Source organism: Abramis brama, assembly GCF_963993115.1.
Source record: "Abramis brama genome assembly, chromosome: 5".
Lineage (NCBI taxonomy): Eukaryota > Metazoa > Chordata > Actinopteri > Cypriniformes > Leuciscidae > Abramis > Abramis brama.
The window spans coordinates 24942093-24950932 of record NC_139967.1 but is presented as its reverse complement, the minus strand read 5'-3'; the positions used below and the strand labels follow the sequence as shown (position 1 = coordinate 24950932).

Genomic DNA, 8840 nt, shown 5'->3' with positions numbered 1-8840 from the left:
TCCCAAGTGTTTTCCACAAACCATTCAGATCAGAAAGAACCCAGCTAGAAATTTTTTGTTCTAAAAATGTTCTAAGAACATTAGCATGTATTGTTCTATAAATGTTTTCAGCGGCTAGTTTTAGTTTTGTTCTCAGAATGTTCTTTTAAAAGTTTGGAGAACATTCTTTAAAAACATTATTAAAATGTTTAGTAGTAACATTCTTTTAACATTATTCTCTAACGTTCTTAGAAAGTTTTCAGCGGCTAGTTTTAGTTTTGTTCCCAGAATGTTCTTTTAAAAGTTTGGAGAACATTCTTTAAAAACATTATTAAAATGTTTAGTAGTAACATTCTTTTAACATTATTCTCTAACGTTCTTAGAAAGTTTTCAGTGGCTAGTTTTAGTTTTGTTCCCAGAATGTTCTTTTAAAAGTTTGGAGAACATTCTTTAAAAACATTATTAAAATGTTTAGTAGTAACATTCTTTTAACATTATTCTCTAATTTTCTCAGAACGTTTTCAGCGGGTAGTTTTATTTGTGTTCCCAGAATGTTCTTTTAAAAGTTTGGAGAACATTTTCTAAAAACATTATTAAAATGTTTAGTAGTAACATTTTTATAACATTATTCTCTGACGTTCTTATAATGTTTTTAGCGTGTAGTTTTATTTTTGTTCCCAGAATGTTCTTATAAATGTTCGGATAACATTTTTTTAAAAACATTATTAAAATGTTTAGTAATAACGTTCTTATAACATTATTCTCTAATGTTCATAGAACGTTTTCAGCGGGTAGTTTTATTTTTGTTCCCAGAATGTTTTTTTAAATGTTTAGAGAACATTTTCTAAAAACATTATTAAAATGTTTAGTAATAACATTCTTATAACATTATTCTCTAACGTTCTTATGATGTTGTAAGCGGATAGTTTTATTTTTGTTCCCAGAATGTTCTTTTAAATGTTCGGATAACATTATTTAAAAACATTATTAAAATGTTTAGGTGTACCATTCTTACAACATTATTCTCTAACGTTCTTAGAAAGTTTTCAGGGGGTGTTTTTATTTTTGTTCCCAGAATGTTCTTTTAAAAGTTCAGATAACATTTTTTTTTACAACATTATAAAAATGTTTAATAATAATATTGTTAGAACATTATTTCTCCTAAAAGGTAGGATAACATTCTCTAAGAACACTCTAAAAATGTTTTGTGATGATGACCTTCTATAAATGTTTAATCATAACATTTTTAGAACATTATCCCTTTATTCTTATAAAGTTTTTAGCAGGAAGTTTTATTTTTATTCTTAGAACGTTCTTCTAAAAGTTAGGATAACATTCTCTAAAAATACTCTTAAAAATACTACTTAACATTCTTATAAATTTTTTAGTGGGAAGTTTTATTTTTGTTCCCAAAATGTTCTCTTAAACATAAAAAATGCTTAGCTATAACATTGTTAAAACATACAATTTTATTAATCTCTAAAATAAAACAAAAATCTAACAGGTTTATGAATGGCATTCACATAAATTATTAGAAGTTCTGCGTACAGTAGATGCCCAACATTAAATGAAGAACTCAGTAAAGTCCAATGTGCAATCACACGTCTTGACTGCTGTTTGCTCAGAGCGCTCATCATCAGTCTTTGGTTGTCTTGGTTCTTGCAGAAAAAGAATAAAGTCATCTGCATTAATAGGTGTTCTACTGTTCTTCTCTTCTTGTTTTTCAGCTGCTATCCCAGTTAGCAGAATTGAGCTCTATTCTCTGTGTGCATGGTAGAGTTTTTCCTCATAGCCTATAAAAGAAGATCATGCAACAGTGTAAACAAAAATAATACAAATACATATTACATATTAAGATCACAAGCAATATTGACTTTGAAAACTTTCAAAATTAGCCAGCCTAATTATTAATCAGAAATTAATTAGATTAGTTTATTTAAAAGTATAAATATGATACCTTATGAGTATCTATTTTGTTTCTGTAATTTAAAACATATACTTAATCCATTATATACATGTTAAAGGGATACTCCACTTTTTTTGGAAATAGGCTCATTTTATAACTCCCCCAGAGTTAAACAGTTGAGTTTTACCGTTTTCTAATCCATTCAGCCGAGTTTCTGATATTTAGAAGAATGTCAGTAACCAGACAGTTTCTGGTCTCATTGACTTCCATAGTATATATTTTTTCCTACTATGGAAGTCAATGAGACCAGAAACTGTCTGGTTACTGATATTCTTCCAAATATCAGAAACTCGGCTGAATGGATTCGAAAACGGTAAAACTCAACTGTTTAACTCTGGGGGAGTTGTAAAATGAGCCTATTTCCAAAAAAAGTGGAGTATCCCTTTAATAACACAACTAGAGGCTAAATTATTTTAACAAACTACAAACTTGGCTTGAGAAGTGTGAACCTCGAACTCAGGTAGCCTTGAGCACAGCTGCAGCATGTCACAGCACTGCCCACGATGCTTTTGCTCTGATGTAACAGCTCATTTTCATCAGTTATATTGTCTATGGATTGTTACATTTCTTACAGATTTCTGCTTGTTTTAAATCAGATACAGATAAAGTAGTACTGCATTTGAGATAGAACAATTTCTAGTGTGATTTAATCATACCTGTGAATCGTCTCTTTGCTATTAGCTAAGCTGTAAGTTTTAGTTACTTCAAAAGCAGAAAGAAAAATATGCTATAACTTCTGTTTCTTATTGAGAAATCACAGGACAGTGTTGACACTAACTTTTTGTGCTCCAGTAGGTTTCTGTGTGCGCACAATCTGCATGTTAAATGTGAGCTACTGTCTGTGCATATGAAAGCTTGTTTCCGCCATGGAATACAATTTTTAAAAAAGGTAATTGCGAATCACAATTCAAACTTTTTTTTCTCAGAAGTGCGAGATATAAACTCGCAATTGGCCGTTTGAAAGTCAGAATCACAGGATAAATTAGTAAAACCTGAGAAAAAAAAGCAATTCTGGCTTATTTTTTTTTGCTGTCGTTTCTATATGAGAACATTAATGCACTTCATCAATACAGCTGCTCTGAGAGTCACTTCAGCAGCATTTTAGCTTCATTTGAGAAAAACTATCATCATATCATAAAACACAGAGAAACTCAAAGGTCTACACGGCAATCCGTCAAATAAAAGTTTGGTTTAACCTTTGAAGAACGTTTTGCTTAAATCATTACATTTTAAATAATTGGTTATAGCAATTTAATTAAACCATTCAAATGGAATCAAGAAAACAAAAAAAAATTTACTTTTGGGAGATGCGAGAGCGAAGTAGTCCAGTGATAATTAACAGGCAGCCATGGTTAATGCAATTTGCAAAGACCCGCCCCCTTTAGTTACTGTTGCTATGTCCAACAAGCCATGGCGCTCTCACGCCACACATCATGTTGTCACGCAATGAAAAATACATTGCGGATCACAGAAAAAACGCTGAAACGTTTAAACGCAGAGACAAGACAGAGCAGGTTACTTTTGATATGAAAGTTGAAACAAAGTCTCAACGTTTAATTTGTGTAATTTTTTTAGAAAAAAATATTTTTGGTAAAATAAAAATGTAAAAAATACCTGTCAATCAAACTCCCTCGAAGGGTGAATTCTGAGGGGAGTAAAAAAGACGGCTCACAATTCTGATATTTTCTTGCAATTGTGTGTTCTTGCCTCACAATTCTGAGAGAAAAAAAACAACTGTAATTTTACTGATTGAAACAGACAGTAAAAAAGTGGACTTCAAAGATTTCTTATTCTGTAGCTCCCTGTGGGATTTTTTTGACAAGTCCATAAAAATGCATCCATCCATGATAAAAGTACTCCACACGGCTCTGGCAGGTTAATAAAGGCGAAAGGTGAAGCGAAGTGATGCGTTTGTGTAAGAAACATATCCATATTTTATATTTTAGGGCTGGGAATCGATTAAAAAAAGTAACTGATTATTTACACAATTTGCTGTAATTAAATGCAATTAATTGCATTTCCCCCAAGCTTGTAATCATCAATATTTAAACTTAGAATAACCTAATTAAACAACAAAAAGGAAAAAAAGGAACAGAAAATAGCCCTGTATTAAAATAATATTAAACATCAATATATCAATATATTATTATTTTCAATAATCAATCAACATAATAAATTTAACAATTTATTATTATAAATTTTTTTTTCTAATTATCAAAATAAAACATAGTCCTACAAAGCTATTATTACAAGAGCATGTGATCAGAGCAGGTAATTTTACCATTGTTGTCAGCATGACTATACCAGCTCAGTAGGGCTATTTCACAGAAGTCTACTACTGAGAAATTTCACGTTATTTGACTTTGCTTTTCCAGTGCGTGATCGGTACATGATTGGAGCGTTTGGGCCGTTAACGACAGAGCAGAACATTGAGCAAAGAGCTCAATGTTTGCTCAGTGTTGTGTGTGTGTGTCAGTGCGCCGACACACACACACGGAATGGAGAGCGCGGAGCGGAAAAGACCCGCTCATGAAAGCTGCGCGAGAATAAAACCTGATCGCCAAACACGGAGGGGCGGGACGGCATATTTTGCAGCCTTTTCCGCAACAGGAAGTCATTAAAATGAGGCAAAAAAAGTGCTGCGTTAATTGCATTTTTTTTATAAACTCGTTAAGCATCTCAAATTAATCGCGAAGATTAACGTGTTAATTCCCCCAGCCCTACCATATTTATAATTTTATCGACTTAAATAACTAGCTTCCAGCAGACAGCCATATGCAAGTCAAATTACGCCCAAAGAGTTAGTCAACGCATCGATACGCATATGCGCCTGCAAGGCTACGCATCGCTACACTTCGGCCGCCATATGCGTCTATGAGTAGAAAAATGTGTCGTCCCAGTTTTTGATACGCGACGCACCGTTGTATGCAATACTATGCGTTGTTGGTGGGGGCAAAAGTGCAAGTTGCTTGCGTCCGACGTGTTGACTATAAAAGGCTCTTGTCGGTGCATGACATAGGAGTAGCATAAGCTTTGACGGCTCTCGCGGTTCAAACAAACAGGGCTAGGCAATAAATTCAAGCTCCTCCCACATTTCTCTTTATATGATTCTCTTTAATGATAATTTTTCTAAAAATCTCTGTGGAAAGAAAGTCAGATATAAATCTGGGACAGATATAAATCTGGCACGAGGGAGAAAAAAATAGATCATTTTTATTTTGGAGTGCATTGTGCGTTTAAAATTGACTACGGTTTTATAAAATGCAGTGGATACTTACTAGTGATGGACTTGTTTCTCTGTTGGTGCCTGTTCTGCTCCGTAAACATTGGTCCAATGCTTGATCTTAAGAAAATGTAAAAAGTGTGTTAATGTGTGTTAACAGACTATTGATCTGGGTGACATAGGACCATTTTTTATGTTTTCCTTAAGTGTTAGGCTATATAAATCTGGAGAACCCTTACTAACATTAACCATGGTTTTGCAACACTAACTAAATGGTAATAAATTATTGTAATCAATCCACCATAAAAATATTGTTTCTACACTTTACTATAATAAAAACCATGGTTAATTTAGCAAAGGACCCTGGGAACATGTCCTAAAAAGAACAGCTCATCCAAAAAATAGACTCTCTATCGTTATTTACCGGTACTCCATGTTGTTCCAAAACTGTATGAATTTATTTTGTATAACCTTAATTAAGATATCTTGAGAAATGACTTCACTGTTTTTTTTTTTTTTTTTTTCATAAAATGGGTTCCAATGTTGTTTAATTCCCAACATTCTTGTGTTTCAGAGAAGTAAGTCATACAGGTTTGAAAATAATTTCATTTTGAAAGGACATTTATGTTATGTATAAAGACACAATGTTCTCAGTTCCCTCATTGTAAAGCTCCTATGCTGAGGTTTATTTTATTTTATTTTTTCAAAATGTTGCAAGTAAAATGTTCTAATTGTGTTAACTTGTCACATTAGAAGAACGTTTTATGAAGAACATTCAACATCTCATCTCTCAATGATATCCTCAAAACATTTCCCTAACGTGACAGAGAGAATGTTCTTCTTTTGTTATCATGAAACATTGGGACAATGTTATATTGAGATCATTGTACAACTTTAACTTTAGCAACATTCCCAAAATATGCTCAAAATGTTGCAAGTAGAATGTTCTTCTTTTGTTATCATGAAACATTGGGAACATTTGTTTCCATAAAATGGGTTCCAATGTTGTTTTATTCCCAACATTCTTGTGTTTCACAGAAGTCATACAGGTTTGAAAATAATTTCATTTTGAAAGGACATTTATGTTTGGGTCAGCTAGGCCCATAAAAACTCATATCAAGAAGACAGGTACAATTTTGACTGGAGGGTTTGGACCAGTGTGCCTTTGAGCAGAGTTTACATGTTCTGCCTCTATTTCACGTGTATTTTACTATGACAATACTCACCGCAACTGAAGATCATGTGGCTGGATAATATTTATTCCCAAAATTCCTGGATAATGGGAAACACACACATACAGCAATATTATTAGCTATTTGTATTTACTTACTAAAAGAGACATAAAAAGCTTGCAAATTTTTACTCACCAGCTCAAAAACATATTATGATGATGACTCATCATTTTGACGGTAACGTTAGGCCGATATCCCGCGATCATTCAAAAGCCTAGTTTTCATAGTGTGGTTCGAGTTCCTCTCTGTATAAAGACACAATGTTCTCAGTTCACTCATTGTAAAGCTCAGACTATGCTGAGGTTTATTTTTATTTATTTTTATCAAAAACTAACTTAGCTGACAATATTTAGCCTAACGTTACACATGCAGCCTGAAACATTGACATAATATCGATATTGCTCTAGTCGCATTTAAAATTAGCTTCTCAATTTAACACACTATATTTTGATGTAGCAGAATGTATTTTTATATAAAATAAAGTTATTTACCTTCCGCAGATTGCAATATGTCCGTTACACGTAGGCTACGTTGTTAAAATTCGTTGTCCATTTACATCCCGCAACTCGCTCAAAATAAAAATGTAACAGTACGATGCAAAATAATCCATGTTTTAAACAATGTAAAAGCCACAGAACCGAAGGAGGCTAGTACTGAAGATCCTCCCGAGCAGTAGCAGCGCGCGCACACACACAGACTCTAACAGACGAATATTCAAACTTCAAACTTGACCAGTAAAAGGCGCGCATAGCTGCCATTGGCCAGATTCCTGGATGACAGTCTGAATAGCCAATCATGCTCAAAACAACTCGAAGAGACAGCCAATAATGTGGTAACATTGCAATTACAGGAAAAGATTACATGTTTTAAAAGAAAGAATATGAAAAAAATGTGCACGGCTATTTATTTAGTTGTATTTGTAAGCTGGCTGTTATATTTAATCAATTGGTTAAATGGTGTCTTCATTGCAGTGCATGATAAAAAAAAATAAACTTACAATAACATATAAATAATAATAATAAATTACACAAATAATATATACCATGTATAACAACATATATTTACCACTGCTCTGCCAAACAGCAGTTTAAAAGAGCAAACATATTATATATTAAACAGAGCAAACATTGCATATGTAGGCTATTCATATACAATTCTGTATACCTACCTACATGAAAAACTAATGGATTGGTATCATGGTAACATTAGAGTTACATTCATGTGACCCATAATGATCCTTTTGCACTTTAACAAAATATTGACCTTTCCTTTAGAAACACTCTTATGCCTAATAATGTCAACTTGCTTTTCACCCTGTGTGGCACTGTTACACAACCTGTTGGTTTAGGGTTAATCCTCTGTCCAACACAACACTTTGGTAACATTGGCATAATTCTATACAAGTTACAACATATACCCCGGGTTTCACAGGCAAGGTTTAAGCCTGTAGTCCCAGACTAAAATGCACGTTTGAGCTGTTTTACCTGAAAGCAACTTGCACTGACAAATCTTAAAATATGTCAGTGCCATTGTTTTGTCTCAAGATGCACACCAGTAATGTTTCTTTTTCTTTTTTCTAAGGCACATTTTTAAAAGCTAATTAAATGCACTAAGGCCTAATCCTGGCTTAATCTAAACTCTGTGAAACCGGGTCTGGGTTAGAAATTAAGGGTTAAGGTTAACCCTAACCCTAACCCTTGTCTACAGACTTTTATTTAACAGCATGGATAGACTCCAAGGTGTTGACTGCAGTGGTTAGGCCTTTAGCGTTGATACAGGACGAATAACTTCTTACTGTGACAGTCTGTAATGTATTTTAGCAAAGAGTGTTTGTATGGATTGTCCCTAATTAAGATAGAGCTATTGGTGCATTCAAGTCATGTCATAAAGATCGTATTTACAAGTTGAACGCCACCACAATGATGAGAATATGAGTAGGAAGCTCAGGATTTTCTTTAACCCCGATCTTGAAGAGTTAGGGGTGTGTCAGTGGGAAACATTGTGGGATACCACTATACTTAGGTATTCAGCAGTGACATTGAAGTAAGCTAATGCCTGCACAAAATATGATAGCATTAATATGTAACAGTATAATATGTGATGATAAAGTTTACAGTGGCTTCATTAATTTAAAACATTAAACAAAATTGTAAAACCTCATGAATACAAACTTCCCAGGAGGACTTAAATGCACCATATGTTCCATCGTGAACCCTGTTGGCCTGCTGTCTGACCAGCAAGCTCAATTTAACAATAATTGTGTAGTTTGATTGCTAAATGTTACATTTAAAATGTTCTAGTTTTGTTAACACGTCACATTACAAGATTTTTTTTAAAAAACACTCATCATCTCAGGTCTCAGTGATATACTCAAAACATTTTACGAACGTTGATTTGATAATGTTCCTCCTCTGTTATTATGGAACATTGTGCCAATGTT

At 33.4% G+C, this 8840-nt stretch overlaps 1 long non-coding RNA gene across 5 annotated transcripts; it reads right to left on the bottom strand.

Moving 5' to 3' along the window:
• Positions 1-1425: 1425 nt before the first annotated feature.
• On the bottom strand, positions 1426-7067 carry LOC311084058. 5 transcript variants are annotated; one of them, XR_014606417.1, is made up of 6 exons: positions 6892-7067; positions 6536-6645; positions 6395-6440; positions 5224-5288; positions 3560-3590; positions 1737-1772 (listed from the first exon to the last, which is right to left on the bottom strand). It is a non-coding gene; the product is annotated as an uncharacterized lncRNA (long non-coding RNA). The 5 variants fall into 5 exon arrangements; XR_014606415.1 differs by lacking the exon at positions 3560-3590 and having other exon boundaries at positions 1426-1772; XR_014606418.1 differs by lacking the exon at positions 1737-1772 and having other exon boundaries at positions 2245-3590.
• Between the last annotated feature and the right edge of the window lie 1773 nt (positions 7068-8840).